Source organism: Falco biarmicus, chromosome W (assembly GCF_023638135.1).
Source record: "Falco biarmicus isolate bFalBia1 chromosome W, bFalBia1.pri, whole genome shotgun sequence".
In the NCBI taxonomy this organism is placed as follows: domain Eukaryota; kingdom Metazoa; phylum Chordata; class Aves; order Falconiformes; family Falconidae; genus Falco; species Falco biarmicus.
In genome coordinates this window covers 19,816,644-19,834,647 of record NC_079310.1, presented here as the reverse complement: position 1 = coordinate 19,834,647, position 18,004 = coordinate 19,816,644, and the positions used below count along the sequence as shown (strand labels likewise).

The 18,004-nt window shown below is 43.7% G+C and overlaps 1 long non-coding RNA gene across 1 annotated transcript; it reads left to right on the top strand.

Annotated features, from left to right (window-relative positions):
- Nucleotides 1-13,367: 13,367 nt before the first annotated feature.
- Nucleotides 13,368-17,472, top strand: LOC130142000 (uncharacterized). The gene is made up of 2 exons (XR_008819247.1): nt 13,368-16,149; nt 17,192-17,472. It is a non-coding gene; the product is annotated as an uncharacterized LOC130142000 (long non-coding RNA).
- The last annotated feature ends 532 nt before the right edge of the window (nt 17,473-18,004 follow it).

Below are 18,004 nucleotides of genomic sequence, written 5' to 3'. Positions count from 1 at the left end.
TACACTTTGCATAGACCTATGAGTTATTTGAAGTGTCAAATATACACAGTGCCTATAGAGGACAGAGACAGTGGGTTTGACCCTGACAATGTGCAGCTGTGATCCTACAGCAAAGAAGTAAATAACTTTGAGGGAGTATGAGATGAAACCCGGATGAAACAGAGACAAAGGAGGAATGTGATCTCACCTCTGGAAGATAAGGAAACAGGGTGAACAGCAGAGAGTAGCCTATAGTGAACAGCAACTGGGTGCGTGGGTAGTAGAGTTTGACCAATAATAAAGCTTTTAGCAGCATGTGTACAGAGTATAAAGCTGTAACTGACTAACAATAAAGATCTTTGCTTCACCATCCTTGCAAAGCCCATGCCTCAGTTGCCACAAGCGGTGACCCTGACGTGATGGTCAATAAGCCGCGGACGATAGAGCGGTTAGTGACGACGCCCAGCTGAACTCAAGAAAGCAACGGTACAGAGAGCTGTTTGGTCCGGACCTCATCACCTCTACAGGTGAGCAGCTGGGGACGATATGGGTTCCATATTGATATCCAGTATAATAATGGAAATACTAGAAAGGAGAGGGGTAAAGTATGAGGAAGCAGCTGTGAAACTTTTCCTTGCCTGGCTGCGCAAGCAGGGACATGCTGCGGATGCCACAACAGCATTTCGCACTCAGCTTTGGGAAGAAGCAGGAAAGACGCTATTTGATGCAGCAGCAAAGGGAGATTCTACAGCAACCTCTTCTTTGACAACGTGAGGCTCACAGAGCCCCGAACCGGTGGCGTAGCCCAACTGAACCAGGATCCGTGGAAACTTTGTGCACTCATCACCTACAAAAAAGGTGAGCAGTCGGGCACGATGGGAGGGAAGTTATCCCGAGATCAACAGCGCAGCCTGGACGTATTGTGATGGCTGCTTGCAGCTCAACAACGAGCTGTGACAGGTCTGCAGCTAGTGACTCTGTTAGAATGGATCCGTGACAAGGTGCCAGACTTTCCACCTGATGGCACTTTGCAAATTCCTGCCTGGCAAGAGGTAAGCAGACGATTGTACGATGCTGCCGCGGAGGGGGACTCCGCAGCAGGAATGCATTTAGCACCTTGGTCGCAAATTCTGACTACTCTTCACCAAGTGTGGACCAATTCTACTAACAGTGCTAAACCAGGGGAAGCTGTAAATTCCACTGACAGCACGAGTACGATGGCGACTCTGTCCACACCTCCTCTGCCCCCAAAGCTCCTGTCAACAATTGCAGCAACCCTCACAGCACAGGACCAAGTGCGGAAACAGGACAACTCAGACAATGATTCCATTGATGTGGATAACTGGCTAGCTGAAAAGGGTCACATAGACATAGTCCAGCTGGCTGGACAAAAATGCACATCGCTCTCAGCTTATCTGAAGTAAAGCAAAAATACACTATCCTTGGCTGTTCTTGTTACGCAATAACAGGAAGATCGCGGTGGGAAAAGAATGTTACAGGTGGGAACAGATAACTACAGAAGAGAAACTAGGGGCGGGCTTGGTATTTAGGCAACTAACCAATAATGAGCTTAACTTCTGTAATATGTATGAGCTAATTATAACAAGGCATAAAAGGTGACTGTAAGGGACAATAAACGAAGTCTGCTGATCACTCATATTGAGTGACTGCGTCTTCCCTCCGTCGCGACAAATGGCGCCCGAACAGGGACCCTAGAGAAGGCTGAACCTGCGAGCCATGGTTCGACAGAGATTCGGGTACCGGTCCTGAAAGCAGCACAGGAGGCAGAAGGGCACAGTCCCCGCGCCCGGGAGCACCTACAGAGGGTCCCGCCGGCCACGCGTCACCGAAGTCTCGCAAAGGCTGCAACAGCGCTGACGACGGTATGGAGAGACAAGCGACGTACGATTTGCTCATATGCTTTTTAGAAAAGCGGAGCATTTGGGACATAGATTGTAAAAAGGAATTACTCGGGTTATTAGCGTATGGGATAGCATCCGGGTCCCCCGCGGCAGCGGCGAGCGGCGGCGCGCGGCCCGGCAGGCCCCTTCCCGGCCGCTGTTTCTCTCCAAGGCGGCACCCCCCCCCTCCGATCGGCGCCATGGCGATGCAAGCGGCCAAGCGAGCTGACATCTGGCTGCCCCCAGAGGTCAATCGGATCCTTTATATTCGATACCTGCCGTATAAAATCACAGCGGAGGAAATGTATGATATTTTTGGGAAATACGGACCTATTCGACAAATCAGAGTTGGAAACACTCCTGAAACAAGAGGAACAGCTTAAGCTTCTCAAGGAAAAATACGGACTTGATTACAAACCCACCAAAAAAAGTGCTTCAGATGTCCCCTACAAGAAATGGGTTTCTGCCTTGAACTAGCAAACATCTCTGTGTTTAACGAGAAGCCTTTTTGCCTTGATGGAGATAATTTATTCTGTATTCTGTATTTATGCTGTATTCTGAATGTGGAAATTGGTTGGGACTAGGAGGCTGGCTTAAAGGCATTTTGCAAACGGGATTATTATTTTTGATCATTATTGTAATAATAGTTTTTTGATCAAAACCAGCCAAAATTATTTGTAAGCATTAGGCATATCTGAAGAGAATGCCTTTATTTGAATCAGCAGTTAAGGTGTAGTTTAGTCTGATGCTGTGGTTTTATCTGCTTCTGGTGAATTTTTGAAGTGATGAAATCAGAGATACAAGGTATACTAAGAGTTATGAGGTAATAAGGTAATAATCTAAGTAAGGGTGCTGTCTTTTATATCTACAAGTGCAATATGCTTTTATGTAGCAGAGAGAAACTTTAACAATAATGTTGCTTGAGCGAGATGTGCATGTGACAACTTGGGAAAAGGGATATCACAACTGGAGTGCAACAGTGTTTCTACGTCTGGCAGAGTGAAATCTTTCAAGACCTGAGTTTAGACAGTCTAAAATAAATTGTTAGCATTCAGAAAACCCATCTTAAGCCTCTTTTGCTTACATAGTGTTATGGAAGTCAACTGCTATTCTAGAGAATTAATGATTTTTTAATACATATTAACAAATACTACTATTTTAACTTGAGGCAGTTGAGTGAGAAATTCTCACGTGTAGCATTTGAGGGAATGTCAGCATAAATCGCACTTACAGTAAGACTGCATTTTTAATTACTGTACTCGTTAAGATTCGATGATGCCATAAGGCTAAGGCCTTTTATCACAGATCGGTTCTGAACTAAAAGGTGTGTGCACATGTAGATATGCACATTTGTGTTATTTTCCTTAATTGGCTACAAAATAATATAATTAGGTTGGGGACTAGATCTTGGGAATTTGTCTATTATACTTCTGTTTGTTAAGGAACGTGCATAACATACAGCACCCATGTAGGCTTGGCTTGTGGCACAGTTGTCAAATTTAGCATAGACATTCAGACAGATAAGCAACGTACTCTTCTTGTGTGTATCACCTACAAGCCATTATGGCTTAGTGTGTAAATCTGTATGTAACTATTGAAAAATCCACTTATGAATGTATATAGCTTAGAACTAATTTTTTCCCTTTGTTAATTCTTTGATATCAATGAGGTATTCTTCAGAAAATGTATGGACTGGTTGGTTGCATAAGGGCAGTTGTTATTTGGACAGAAAATTGTTAATGGTCAGGGATTTTCCACTAAAATATTTGCAAATATTCCTAGTCAAACATCAGTTTGGTTTCTTTTTGGGTTTTGAGCTTGCATTAGTCCATGTTCAGAACTTTAAAATTACCTTTGAATTTTTTAAACTTTTTATATCACTGGAACAGAAAGAGCATCTAAATTAAAGCTTCAAGCTAACTTTATTTTTCAAGTATTTCAGGAATTATACTTCTGAACTGAGATTTTATAAGTTGGCTGTGTATGTTCCTGTGTTAAAACGCTGTTATTGAAAATGGTCAACCAGGCCTATGTCGCCCAAAATAAAAACGGGGGAATTGTGGATAACTGGCTAGCTGAAAAGGGTCACATAGATATAGTCCAGCTGGCTGGACAAAAATGCACATCGCTCTCAGCTTATATGAAGTAAAGCAAAAATACACTATCCTTGGCTGTTCTTGTTATGCAATAACAGGAAGATTGTGGTGGGAAAAGAATGTTGCAGGTGGGAACAGATAACTACAGAAGAGAAACTAGGGGTGGGCTTGGTATTTAGGCAACTAACCAATAATGAGCTTAACTTTTGTAATATGTATGAGCTAATTATAACAAGGCATAAAAGGTGACTGTAAGGCACAATAAACGAAGTCTGCTGATCACTCATATTGAGTGACTGTATCTTCCTTCTGTCGCGACACACTGACACTGAGAAACCTTTTGATCCGGGTCCTATATATCCAGAAAAGGAGCTAGACTTCCCCCCCTGCCCCCCCCCCCCCCCCCCCCCCCAATGCATTGACTGTGCTTTCAGGGAGGGTGAAAGGGGGTTCGGGGCATCGATGATGGGAATGCAAGTAGGAAGTGCTTAAACAAGGGTATTTGGGGAGTCGCTAAGGCATGTCCAGTATTTTATCGGCCAAATCAACCTCCAGAGTGGCAGCCTATGCAATATGAGGTTGTTAAAGAGTTAAGAAAAGCAGTGCGAGAAGGGGGAATTCATAATACATTTACTGTGTCCCTTCTTGAAGCGATGGAAGTCTTATACACTTGCACCACATGATTGGAAGCCATTGCTTCGCATGGTACTGTTGGGAGAAGGGTTCGCTGGAGTCAAGAAATTACTCAATATGAGTTATGCATCTTGCTCAACTTTATTAGTTTCTAACACTACTTATATAGACTCGATACACATGCATATTCCCAAAGCAAAAATATAACTGGTTATTAGCCTCTAAGCACGTGCTGTTCTCACACCCCTAATTATCATGACTAAAATAAGCATTCTATCCATGTAGCTATTTGCGTTGCTATGTTTCAGCCTTGCTGTTTGCTACTCCCTATATTCCCATTCTGCTCCCTATCTCTCTTGGCCTTGCACCTCCCTTCCCAACAGCTGCAGCTTGTTACAGCCACATCCTGTTAATACAACAAAGTTACTTGGTCTCAGGATTCAAGAATAGCTCAAGGCTACCTTCTTGTTAACTTCAGCACAATTCTGATTACAGGCCTATTCTAATACCAGGCCGGGATTGTGCAGATCTTTAGAGATTCTATGGCCACGCTTGTGCAGCCATTCTTCTACATGGTACTATCCAAAAAGTCTTTGATTATTTTTCTCTTTGTTTCTGTTTTGTTTCCTTTTATGTGTAATGTGGCTGACACATAGGACACCAGGGACTTTCCGGGCTACTTGCATAAACTGCTGATAAGGTCTGAAATAACATTTTGTAATTGGTAGCTGTAACCACTAGCCTCTTCTCTGGATAAGACACAGAAGGGAACCCTCTTTCAGGCTAACCGGTGGGTTATGCATTTCTTTTGGCCAAAAAGTGTGTATACATGGCCTCCATGTGCATACATGTTGCATACCATAGCTCTTTCAGTTTAGCTGGAAGAGATTAATATTAATCCTGTTTCATCAGGAATTGAACTGGAGGGTTGTACTAGGTCTGGCTGGGATGGAGTTAACTTTCTTCATAGCAACTAGTATGGTGCTGTGTTTTGTGTTTGTGGCTAATCAGTGTTGGTAACACACCACTGTTTTGGCTATTGCTGAACAGTGCTAGCACAGTGCCAAGGCTTTCACTCTCTTCCCCCCCAGCAAGTAGGCTGGGGGTGGACAAGAGGTTGGTAAGGGACATAGCCAAGGCAGTGGACCCCAACTCATCAATATGATGTCGCACTCAGCAATAAAAGCTCAGGGGAAAGAGGAGGATGGGGAGACATTTTTGATTATGGCATTTGCCTTCTGCCATGGTTTAACCCCAGCTGGCAACCAAACACCAAAATTAACTCCATCCCAGCTGAAACCAGGACAGTATCCACCCCTTATTCCATATCATTTATGTCATGCTACATTTTCCAATACATCATCATCATCGCTCCTCCTGTCCTTTATATAAATACACAGATATCATTCCTTTAGTCTACGGACCATCCCTCTAAATCCATTCAGTTCATTTAGTCCATGATGTTAGGCTCCATCTGTTATAACAGTCTTTCTGGGCCAGGAGGACGGCATGAGGTGTTGAGTTATTCCATGTTGAAGCCAGTTCTAATCCTATTACGGCTGCACTGATCTGGTTTCACTAGTCAATCTTCATTGGTGTGGCAGTTGAAGAAAAAAAAAAAAAAAAAAAACAACCACCAAGGTTCAAATCTTCAAATCTAAAGATGGTAGAAATAGATGCCACAAGATTATCCGGTCTCTCCAGGGCATGGGTTCAAATTCTGCCATCATCACCAAAGACAACATACAGCATTATTTAACAATTAACACCACTTAATTTATTGACTGTTTTCACCCAAAATCAAATCCCCTTGAGGCACACATCAAACTTCCCCATCTTCCCACATTACCCACCAAGTGCTCCCAGGTCCCTGAGCAAAAGCAATCCCTCCTCGAATGAGTTTCCCTTTGCCTGAGGCAGGAATGACCCAGACTCTTTTTCCAAACATGTTTTTAAGGTGCACTACAGGAGCTTTTAACCCCCTCTACAGTACGCAAAAGCTTTGACTGGACAGGACCAGTTCGGGGAGCAGATCCTCTGGTATTAATCATCCAGGTAGCCTTTGCTAAATGTTTATCCCAATGTTTGAAAGTTCCACCACCCATTGCTTTCAGTGTAGTCTTTAACAATCCATTACATTGTTCAATTTTCCCAGAGGCTGGTGCATGATAGGGAATGTGACATACCCACTCATGTTCTTTGGCCCAAGTGTCTGTAAGACTGTTTCGGAAATGAATTCCACTGTCTGATTCAGTTCTTTCTGGGGTGCCATGTCACCACAAGACCTGTCTTTCAAGGCCCAGGATAGTGTTCTGGGCAGTGGCATGGGGCACAGGGTATGTTTCCAGCCATCCGGTGGTTGCTTCCACCATTGTAAGCATGTGTCACTTGCCTCGGCGGGTCTGTGAGAATGTGATATAGTCAATTTGCCAAGCCTCACCATATTTATATTTCAGCCATCATCCCCCATACCACAGAGGCTTTGCTTAATTGGGCTGGAGCAGTAGTTACAGTATGTTGCTTAAAATTCCGCCACATCCAGGACACAAAGACTGAATTCAGTATTACTATCACTAGGCTCAGAACTGACACTATGGAGCTGCCATAGGACCAAAGATACTCAGAGCCTCCTAAAATCCTAAATGTTTCATTAATTAGCCCTGAGGGGAAGGGGGAGGTATAGACCCCACCCACAGGCTGACTCTCTGGGAAAACAAAACCAAAGGTGCCATTGTTGTTGTTGGCATTCCCTCACAGGGGCCACCAGACAGAGGGGACAACACCGAGTGCACAGACCAGATTAGTTTCATAACCAATGAACCCATCATATTATAGATTAATACTATGTAGTACAACACTAAAATAACTTTACTCCAGGTCCCAATATAAACAAACAACACAAAAGGGAGCACATACTGTAATTAAACAAGACAATTCAATATTGAAATCATGGGCAGCAAATTCAAAAACAAATAAGCCAGCATTGTAGCCAGTTACTATTAATTTAATACAATGAATACTGCAAACAATTTAATCTAACACAGTCTGGTTAGACCTGCCGTTACCTCAACCCTTCGATGCCCCAAGTTGGGCACCAAAAAAATAGACTATCATGGTTTAACCCCCGCCAGCAACCAAACACCATGCAGCCGCTTGCTCACTTCCCCCCACCCAGAGGGGGGTGGAGGAGAATCAGAAAGGAATGTAAAACTCGAGGGTTGAGATAAGAACAATTTAATAATTTAAACAGAATAAAGAGATAAGAACAACAGTAATAACAATACTACGACTACTAACAACAACAATTAGGATGGAAAGGTGGGGAAAAAAGGGTAAAATCAAAAGGAAGTGAAAAGGAAAACAAGTGATGCACAGTATAACTGCTCACTACCTGCTGACCGATGCCCAGCCAGTCCCCAAGCAACGATTCCCCCCCCCCAGCTAACCCTCCAAGTTTATATACCAAGCATGACGTCCCATGGTATGGAATGCCTCTTTGGCTGGTTCAGGTCAGCTGACCTGGCTGTGTCCCTTCCCAGTCTCTTGTGCCCCTCCAGCCCTCTGGCTGACAAGGCCCAAGAAACCGATAAGTCCTTGATTTAGTATAAACATTACCCAGCAACAACTGAAAACATCAGTGCGGTTATCAATATTGTTCTTACATCATAGCCAAAACGCAGCACTGTACCAGCTACTAAGAAGAAAATTAACTCCATCCCAGCTGAAACCAGGACATCTTCCCAAGCAACCATTAAGCGTGGTGAGGGCCTACTTTCCAGGAAGTGGCTAGACATCTGCCTGACAATGGGAAGTAGCGAATTATTTCCTCTTTTTGATTTGCTTGCACGAACAGCTTTTGCTTTCCTTATTCAACTGTCATTATCTCAATCCACAAGTCATCTTTCTGTTGCAGCACTCTCCAAACTATCAAGCTGCAACAAGGTCTTTTACCATCTCATACCAGCATACTCTTCATACCAGTCCCTCTACTGCCTTCTCCTCATCCAGGGCACTTCTCTCTGCTTCTTCCTTGGCTGCTCTCTCTTCATTGGCTCTCAACCACTTAACCAGCTATAGCTGCACCTTATCTACATTGAGCAACCAACGCCCCTGAAGCCAACCCACAGCCGTATATTATCAATGTTAATTAACCCAGCTTCATTCTTCTACATCTTTCCTTCTTTCTGTTTTCTCCCCATCCCCCAGGAGAGGGGAGTGAGTAAGAGGCAGGGTGGGTATTTGGCTACTGGCCGGGGTCAACCCACCACAGGGTTTCAGTGCTGAAAGTATAGACTACTGTAGCTTGGGGTAAGGAGCTAAGGATTTTGTAGGAGGAGACCGGTGTTATTGTTCACTGTCTGCTTTATAACAGTTGTGGGTCTGGACCATAGCACATTTCATTAAGATATTTCCTAGTTGTACAGTTTGGAAATAACATGACTTGAGAGTGGCTGCTCTAGCAGATCATTAATAATGGATGAAAAGGCTGCCTCTGTATAATTCGCTGTAATGAAGAGCCAAGTGTCAGTTGTGAACCAAACCTGCCCTGTTATAAAGGAAAAGGGCTGTTTCCCTCTCCCTTCTTTCTTTCTCTCCTCACACACCACACACACACACACCCCCCATCACCCCTTCCCCATCCCATATGATTTCCCTGTAAGAATGGGATCTGACTCTGAGGGATCTTCATCGTGCAGTGTCGTGACTGGGCAGCATGAATTGGGAGCCTGACATGCAGCTGACGCTGTTGGGACCTCCTCTCCCACTTTATTGTTACTCTAGCGTGCCCTAATCAAACTCTCTCTTTCTGCCATTGCTTACATCAGAGATGAAAACTGAACTGAGGAGATTAAAGCACGGACTCCTGAATTTGACCAGAAGACCCTTTATTAGTCCAAAACCCAAAAGTCCATATCCTCATTCATAGTTCACGTGCAATGTACTAAAATATCATTGGTTAATCAATACTGTTCACACACTTCTTGGCTACATGTAATTGGTTAATTACTAAGCTACAAACACACTGAACTTCTTGCATTTTTTTTCTCTCTTCTTTCTTATCTCTGTGAGTTTCATGTTTTCAGCCAGCTGCTGAGACATGGCATCGCGCATCTGCTCCAGCCTCGCTTCATATCCTGTTTTTCTTCCAGGCGTTCAGCCAACATTTTCTTTCTTTCTTTCTTCTTTAGCCTTCAAGGTCCTTCACAGGCATCGCGGCCTCCAGCACCTGCCACAAAGCTCTCTACAATTCCCCCTTCTTTATTTTTAACAGAGACAACATACAGGTTAAACTGCTTTTGAATCATAGATCTTATACAATTCAACATACAGGGAATAATCATCAATATAACTACAATTACCAATAAAAACATTCCTCCACATATTGTAAGCTCCTGCAACCATCTGGTCATTCCCCATGACTTAAAAAGATTCCGCAACCAATCTCCCGATAGTTCATGCTGTAAGTCCTTTGACATGTCCTTCAATTTTTGTAACTGGCTGTGAATCGACTCCAAATGGTCCGAAAGCTTCATACAACACATTCCTTAGTACTGTTCACTATAAATTACTCTCTGCTTTTCATGCTGTTTCCTTATCTTCTAGAGGTGAGATCACATTCCTCCTTTCTTTCTGTCTCATCCTGGTTTCTTCTCATACTCCCTCAAAGTTATTTAACTCTTTGCTGCAGGATCTCAGCTGCACATAGTCAAAGCAAGGCCACAGCTGCACATTATCAATGTCAAAATAACCCACTGTCTCCGTTCAGTACAATTCCCACTTTTTGGTTTGTTTGGTTTTTTTTCCCCAAAAGTTTGCTTTAACATGCTATGGACTGTTCATTCCTTTTTTTTCTCTCTTTTTTTTTTTCTTTTTATTTTTTCCCTAAGTCTTATTAAAGTCACCTTTTATTATTTTTATTATTTATTTATGCTACCAGAGACACTTTACCGTAACAGAGAAGCCCATGTTTACATCTCTGACTGAGCCCGGACACAAACCACAGCTGCATGCACCACCAGGCTCAGGGCAGAAACCATTCATGCAGTTACATAGTTATATCACTACAAGCATGCAGACACCTATTTATCACTAGATAACAATGTTCATCTTTCCTAGTCTCCTTCACAATACCCAGCTGTTCTCTTATCTCTTGTCAGGTCAAATATTCCCCAGCTTCCTTTCCTACATCTCTCTTCAGACATTCTCTATCCTCCTCTTTTTTGCTTGTTAATTGCGACAAGGCAAAGGTTGTGTGTAGCTGGGTGACCATGACCTGATTTATGTTACCATCAACTAAACGCTGAATACAGGAAAAAAGGCATGGGAGACATAAGGCAAACATCAATAAGGTGGTTAAGATAATTATAATAAATCCTGTAATACTCTTGATCCACAGCCCAAAGTTTCCCAGCCGTGAGAAGCGACCAAAGGCATCCCGCCCCTGGCTCTGCTGCAGATCTTTGTTTAAGGCTTTTAAGTTTTGTATGCTTTTGTGGATTGATTCAGAGTGGTCACTCAGATTCACGTAACACATCCTATCAAAGTCTTCACACGCATGTCCCTGTGTTAACAATAAAAATCAATAGCATCTCGGTTCTGTAGCAACATATGACAGAATCAACATCTGTTAATAAGCCAGGAAAAAAAATAACAGTATTTGTAGTATTACTTTCTTTAGCAAGCTAGCAGCCTAATTTACTAAGCAAGTTAAGAGTGTGTACTATTCTTACAGAAGAAATTGGAGAAGCAAAAATGTGTTATGCTGCATTCCAGAACTCAGCCTGAGGGTTACAGTCTGCTGTGAGTTCTGCGTTACAATCATTTGACACATGTTGGGGTTGCGATTGGGAAAGTTGCCCGTTTACAATTTTCATTGGCATTATCACAGCTAGTTGTTTTAAAAGCAACCCTTGAACTTCCTCATGCTCGACTTGTTGTTGCAAAATATTCTGAAGCCGATCAATAAAGTTAGTATATGACTCTCTAGGACCCTGCAAGACTGTGGCGAACGACTCCCATATCCTGACTGCTTTAATAGCCATCTCCTTCATTTGCAGATAGTTGTCCCTGGGATACCTTGCCTGAGTCACAGAATCGGCACACTTATTTTCTCCAGCCAACTGCTCCTAGTTAACAGCAATTCCCCAAATAAGGTTTTCAATCAAGGCCACTACACATAGCTCACAAAAATCAGATAACCACATCATATACTGTATCAGTTAGTACCATACAAAGCAGTAACTTCCAATCGTGCAGTGTGAGTGTATAAGGCTCTGCCATCACTTCAAGAAGGGACATAGCAAATGCATTATGAATCGTCCCTTCCTGCACTGCTTTGCTTAACTCCTTAACAGCCTCGTATTGCACAGGCTGCCACCCTGCAGGTTGATTTGTCTGACAAAATACTGAACATGCCCTAGCGACTCCCAAAACCCATCACTGAAGTGTTTCCCACTTGCATTCCTGCCACTGATCCCTTGGACCCCCTTTCACCCTCCCTGAAAATACAAATACAGTCAATGCGTTGCGGGGGTGTGTGGGGTTGGAAGGTCTAGCTCCTTTTCTGGAGCTATAGGACCTGGATCAAAAGGTTTATCAGTGTCAATGGAATCATTGTCTGAGTTGTCCTGTTCCTGTGCTTGGTCCTGTGTTGTGAGGGTTGCTGCAATTGTTGACAGGAGCTTTGGGGGCAGAGGAGGTGTGGATGGAGTCGCCATCATTGACAGTTTGTTGAGAAGAGTCACGCTGTCGGTGGACTAAATGCATGTCCCTGTGTTTAGCAGCCTCCCCTGGTTTAGCATTCCCACTGTTGGTGGAATTTACAGCTTCCCCTGGTTTAGCACTGTTAGTAGAATTAGTCCACACTTGGTGAAGAGTTGTCAGAATTTGCCACCAAGGTGCTAAATGCATTCCTGCTGCGGAGTCCCCCTCCGTGGCAGCATCATACAATCGTCTGCTGACCTCTTGCCAGGCAGGAATTTGCAAAGTGTCATCAGGTGGAAAGTCTGGCACCTTTTCACGGATCCATTCTAACAGAGTCACTAGCTGCGGACCCATCATCACATTCTCTATTAAAGTTTGTGTAAAATGAGAATATAGTCGATTTTGCATTACAGTTTTCCATAGTTCTTTAATCATATCCCTGTAAAACGCCTGATATTGGCCTGGGTGTCTATCTTGTAATATCACGGGAAATGTGTGCACTCCCTCTTTCATGCTTTCTAAGTGCATTCTCCTCCACTCTTCTTTAATCCATCTCCCAATATCATTTTCATCATCGCTACTTCTTCCTTTATTAGCACTTTGCCGCACCAGTCGCTTCTTCCTTTCTTTTGACTGTTCCTTTTTTAACCACAAATCCTCCAATCGTAAATTTAACAAATTTTCATCTTGTCCATCCTCATCCGAGTCCTCTGACTCTGCTCCTTCTAGTTCATCAGAAATATGCTCAGATTCAGCCTCGCTCTCATTCGGCTCTGTCTGCTGAGCAACATCTTGTTTTGTTGTTACATCAACTTCCTGGCCCTTCTCAGTCTCTGACCAAGCCTCCTTAGCAATATCTGCAAGCTGTTTTTCTGCACACATCTCTTTCAAAGTCTCGAGCGCTAATCTCCAAGTAGTCATAATTTGGCTAGCATTCAAGTCCCCTTGAGATGCCTTTTCCCAAATTCGCTCTCCTGCTGACTCCCACATTCTAACATCAAATATTTGTGTTGAGGTAGCTGAGGCGCCTTGGCTCTTTAACCAGGCATTTTTCATATACAATTCCTCTTTTGTGCAAAATATGCTGAAACATCCTTAACATACTTTTTTCCTCTGCATCCCATTTTTAAAAGTTTCTTAAAATGTCTTAAAGTTTCTTAAAAAATTCCTAAAGTTTCTAAAGTTTCTTGAAATTTCTTAAAATTTTTAAAGTCTCTAAAGCTTCTTGGCTGCTTGCCTGTCTCAGTGTGTACAGGTTTCTAAAGCTTCTTAAAATTTCTTCAAATATTTAAAATCTCTAAAGTTTCTTGGCTGCTCACCTGTCTCAATGCGTACAGGTGTTATCCCCGGGGTTTAGGTTGCCCGCCTAGTCCAGCCGGCAAGACGATCGTTCAGCCAAGACGTCTCCTTTGGAATGCAGCCCTCTTCCATGAGCTGTCATTTTCATTGACCAGTTCCATCCTTATTCTTCCAAGGCTTCGGAACTCCTCCGTAGGGGTCACCATTTGAGGAGATTGAGGCACGGACTCCTGAATTTGACCAGAAGACCTTTTATTAGTCCAAACCCCACGCTTATATATCCTCATTCATTGTTCATGCGCAATGTACTAAAATATCATTGGTTAATCAATACTGTTCACACACTTCTTGGCTACATGTAATTGGTTAATTACTAAGCTACAAACACACTGAACTTCTTGTATTTTTTTTCTCTCTTCTTTCTTATCTCTGTGAGTTTCATGTTCTCAGCCAGCTGCTGAGACATGGCATCGCGCATCTGCTCCAGCCTCGCTTCATATCCTGTTTTTCTTCCAGGCGTTCAGCCAACATTTTCTTTCTTTCTTTCTTCTTTAGCCTTCAAGGTCCTTCACAGGCATCGCGGCCTCCAGCACCTGCCACAAAGCTCTCTACACTGAACCAGCCTGGGTTTCATATATCATATGGGGATGCTCTTGTCCCTTCTTCTGCAGGTGGCAAGTATGAGAACTGCTGTCAACTTCAGTGCCTCTGTGAAGCCCACACTGTCCGAGTCTCAATATTGCAAAAATTGAGCTTGATATCTGCTCCTAGGCACAAAAACAGTATGAACCCAGAAGCTGTGGTAGGAAGGCAATTTTGTTACCACTTGCTCCTTAAATTATTAAAAGGATGCCGTCTTTCTGTTGCGTATGTATTTCTGAGAGAAAATAGCTCTGGAGTAGGCTGAGGGATTATGTGGATGAGAGAAAGGGACATCTTATGTGTCTTGACCTTGCTGTGAATGAGCTGGTGCTCTCTGTCAGATGTGCTGTGAGGCACAGAGCGTATTTGTGACTGCTACTTGCACAGAAAGTATGTGACATAGCAGGGCCCTGAAGCTCAATTTCCTGATCACCCTAATTCTTTAACTTCTTTTTAAGAAGATGCCCTCCCTCTGGCCTGCCCTGCTCCCTCACTGGAGGCAGTAGAACAAGCCCTGGTCAGCGAGGCCCATGCCCTGCTGGCCTGGGGAATCCCCATCTGTGACCTCCAGGGAGCTGTTGGCCTTTGCAGTCCCCTAAAATTACTGATCAGCCTCATCCAGACTTCATTTTGCTGTAGCACACTGTATTGGTTTTACGTGACAAGGCTGAGGGAAAGGGGTGATGCAGGGGTGGCCTCTGTGAGAAGGCGGCCAGGGGATGCCCCGTGCCAGACACATGACAGTTCCAGCTGGCTTGGCAATGGACCAACTGCTGGCCAAAGCTGAGCCAATCATCAAAGCTGGTGGTGCCTCTGTGAAAGCATATTTAAGAAAGGGAAAAATGCTGCATGGCAATGTGAGGAGTGATGGGAAAAAATGTGAGAAACAATCTTGCGAATGCCAAGGTCAGAGAAGGAGAGGGAGGAGGTGCTCCAGGCACTGGAGCAGAGATTCCCCTGAAGCCCGTGGAAGAGACCATGGTGGAACGTTGTCCTGGTTTCAGCTGGGATAGAGTTTATTGTCTTCTTAGTAGTTAGTACAGTGCTGTGTTTTGGCTATGATGTGAGAACAATGTTGATAGGACACTGATGTTTTTAGTTGTTGGGTGATGTTTATACTAAATCAAGGACTTATCGGTTTCTTGGGCCCTGCCAGCGAGAGGGCTGGAGTGGCACAGGAAATTGGGATGGGACACATCCAGGACAGGTGACCCAAACTAGCCAAAGAGGTATTCCATACCATGGGATGTCATGCTGAGTATATAAACTGGGGGAAGAAGAAGGAAAGGGGGGACACGGAAGAAGGAAAGGGGGGGACACGGACATTTGGCATTATGGTGTTTGTCTTCCCAAGTAACCGTTATGTGTGATGGAGCCCTGCTTTCCTAGAGATGGTTGAACACCTGCCTGCTGATGGGAAGTAGTGAATGAATTCCTTGCTTTGCTTTGCTTGCATGTGCGGCTTTTGCTTTACCTATAAATTGTTCTTATCTCAACCCTTGAGTTTTACATTCCTTTCCGATTCTCCTCCCCATCCCTCTGGATGAGGGGGGAGTGAGCGAGCGGCTGTGTGGTACTTGGTGGCCAGCTGGGGTTAAACCACAACAAACATGTATTCCCTACAGCCTGTGGAGGACCTCATGTCAGAGCAGGTGGATATTCCCTGAAGGAAACTGCAGCCTGAGGACAGGCCATGTTTGAGCAGGCTCTTATGACAGGATCTGCAGCCTGTGGAGAGGGGCCCACAGAGGAGCAAGTTCCCCAGCCTGTGGAGGACCCATGGTGGAGCAGGCTTATACCGAAGGACTGCAGCCTGTGGAGACGACCGACACTGGAGCAGTGGAAAAGTGTGAGGAGGAAGGAGTGGCAGAGAGGAACTGTTACAGATTATATTAGTAAGATGTTCAGCTAATATAAACTTTTCTGAAAGGTTAGGATGTTATCGCTGTCATAACATCCACCAATGGGCAGCAGAGACTGAAGAGGGTGGGGGTTTTTGTCTTCCTTGGCTGTTGTTCAGAGACTGGCTGGGCATTGGTCTGCTTGTGGGAGGTGGCAAGTGATTGTTTTTGCATGGCTTGTTTTGTTTTTTTCTTTCTTTTTTCCTTCACTTATTCAACTGTCTTTATCTCAATCCACAAGTTTTCTTGCTTTTGCTCTTCCTGTTCTCTCCCCCATCCTGCTGTGGGGGTGAGGAAAGTGAGAAAGTGGCTGTGTGGGTGTTTAGCTGCTGGCCAGAGTCAACCTACCCCACATTCAACCCGGCAACTTGTGTCGCTTATTTATATGCTCTAATTGGAATCCCACCGCTGCTAGACCTGCGCTGATTTCTAAGACTTTATGATACCATTCCACAATAGTGGAAGAAGGAGGAGAAATACCAAATAATTATTCCACACAGACAGCACAATTACATATTAGAAGTAGGCATGCTTTACAATTTCTACTTTTGATTTCTTACTCTTCCACTAATTTGCACATTCCTCTGCTCCTCCAGAGCATCACAAGTGAAAATGCAGATTTACTCTAGATCAAATCCATCATGCATTATAAGGAACATTTAGGATAAGCAAAAGATAAGGACACTGAATTGACAGCTCTAAAATTCTGACCAAGATTTTCAAAATGGGGATTGCCTTAGTTCATGGGGGTGGAGCTTAAGAAATAACAGGAGAGAATTGCTGCATGCCTTTCCTCCAGTAAAGGGGCCTTCCTCAAGGGATGGAGTTTTTTCAGGCTTTTTTTTCCTAACCAAATTTTTATTACTGTTAAGCATGTTGAAAATATTGGATGGGACCGCAGAACAGCTGGGAAAACCATTTCTTCCCTTAATTCACTTATCCATCCTCTCTGGATGTCTTTGCAGCACTTGGAGATCATGCAAACTTAATGACTTCCTTTCTTGTCCCTGCTTTTTTTTTTTCTTCTCATTATCAGTGGATCCTGCCATCTATGTCTTGGGGTCTGCAGCGGGTCTACAGACAAGTTAGTTGACTTCAAAGACTTAGCCGTGTACCTTTAAAACAGCCACAAATTGTCAGGTATGTAAACAGGATGTGGAGAACCGGAACTTAGAACCGCAGCATACGGGCACCTACAGCAACAGCAAATAGCAAGCAAGAAGAAGGACACAAAAACCTATCAGGGTCTAACACTTGTACTGTCTAAGATATATAAACAGTTTGTATAAACAATAAAGGCCATTTTGTCCGAACCCAGCCACGCAGACATAGTGTTTTTTTCAGTCCGCCTCGACTTGCGTCACCACAAAGTTCACTAGTGAAAGCACACATACAACACTCTCTAGATTCACAAGCACATGCACATTCACAGATCCCCTGAGTACAAGCACATCCTCCTCTGTCTGTTGTTGGGGCTCTTGCTGTATTGAATGATTATACTGAACTCTGAAGCAAGTGGAAAAATACTGAAGAGATAAGACGAGGTTACGGCCAGAACAGTGGGATGAAGAAAAAGGAGCAAATTGCAGATGTTTGCACAAAACCAAGGCCGACAGGACGCGATAAGAAGAACTAGGAGACCGCAGAAAAGAGCCTACGTGCCAGAACAAGCAGAAACAGAAATCTTCCCAGTAAACAATTGTTAACCAATCATATTATTATACGCTTGTAAAATAGCCAATCACATTATTGCACGCTTATAGAATGCCTTATAAAAGTCTACCTGGTTTGTACAATAAACGGATCAGATCTTGAACTCCGTGAGTATTCGTATCTGACTCCCGCTCGC